Source organism: Pteropus alecto, unplaced genomic scaffold (genome assembly GCF_000325575.1).
Source record: "Pteropus alecto unplaced genomic scaffold, ASM32557v1 scaffold296, whole genome shotgun sequence".
NCBI classification, from domain to species: Eukaryota; Metazoa; Chordata; class Mammalia; order Chiroptera; family Pteropodidae; genus Pteropus; species Pteropus alecto.
The window spans coordinates 1958-3506 of record NW_006437741.1 but is presented as its reverse complement, the minus strand read 5'-3'; positions in this window follow the sequence as shown (position 1 = coordinate 3506).

Sequence of the window (1549 nt, the reverse complement as noted above, 5' to 3'; positions counted from 1 at the left end):
ACCATAATATATGGCTTCCATTTACTTGTATCTTCAATTTTTTCTTTAATGTTTTATAATTTTCTGAGTATTTTGATGCAATTATAAATGGGATTATTTTTTAATTTCTCTTTCTGATAGTTCATTATTGGTGTATAAAAATACAATTGAATTCTGAATATTGATTTTGTTTCCTCTTACTTTACTAAAGGCATTTATCATTTTTAACAGTCTTTTTGTGGAACCTTTAGGTTTCTACATACATAGTATTATGTCATCTGCAAATAATGACAGTTTTACTTCTTCCTTTCCAATTTAGATGCCTTTTGTTTCTTTTGATTTTCTGATTGCTGTGGCTAGAACGGTTTTTAAATTAAATGTGTTGGGGTAACCACCTCTACCTTTAGCTACCTCCCCTCCCCTTTCGCTCTAGAAATCACTAAACTGTTGTCTATGTCCATGAGTCTCTATCTGTTTGTCATGTTCATTTTTTTGCTTTCAGTTTTATATCTCACATATAAGTGAAATCATATAGTCTCGACATTTTTCCTAACTTAGTTCAATCAGTGTGATACTCTCAAGATCCATCCATGTTGTCGCAAATGGCAGTATTTCATCTTTTCTTATGGCTGAGTAATATTTCATTGTCTATATGTACCACATTTAAAAATACTATGTTAAATAAAAGTAGTAAATGTGGGCATCCTTTTCTTTTTCCTCATCCTAAGGAAAACAATTTTAGTTTTTCCCCATTAAGTATGATGTTAGCTGTGTGTCTGTCATATATGATCTTTATTTTGTTGAGATATGTTTTCTTATTTTCAATTTGTAGATGTTTTTTATCATAAAAAGATGCTAGATTTGTCAAATGCTTTTTCTGCATCTATTGAGATCGTGTGGTTTTATCTTACAATTTGTTAATGTAGTGTATCATATTTATTGGTTTTTGAATATTGAACCAAGAATAATTCCAGTTTGACCATGAGGTGTGACAGTTTTAATGTATTGCTAATTTAGTTCGCTAATATTTTGTTGATGATTTTTGCATCTTGTTCATCATAGATATTGGCCTATAATTTTCCTTTTTTGTAATATCTTTGTCTGGTTTTGGAATCTGGGTAATGATCTCGTAACATGGGTGTGGGAGCCTTCCATTTAATTTAATTTTTTAAAATAGTTTGAGTGAATAGATGTTAATTGCTCTCTGAATGTTTGGTAAAGTTCACCTGTGAAGCCATCTGGTTTCTGTTTTGACTCAGTCGGGAGTTTGATTACTGATTCAATTTTGTTAGTAGTTATTGTTCTGTTCAGTGTTTCTATTTCTTTCTGATTCAGTCCTAGAAGATTGAATCTTTATAGAATTTTTTCTATTTCTTCCAGGTTGCTCAATTTGTTGGTGTATATAACTTGTAGTATTTTCTTATAATCCTTTGTATTTCTGTGGTGTCAACTGTCACTTATCCTCTTTCATTTCTGATTTTATTTATTTGGGTTCCTTTTTTTCTTGCTGAGTCTGGCTAAAGGTTTATCAACTTTGTTTGTCTTTTCAAAGAACCAGCTCTCTCTAAAA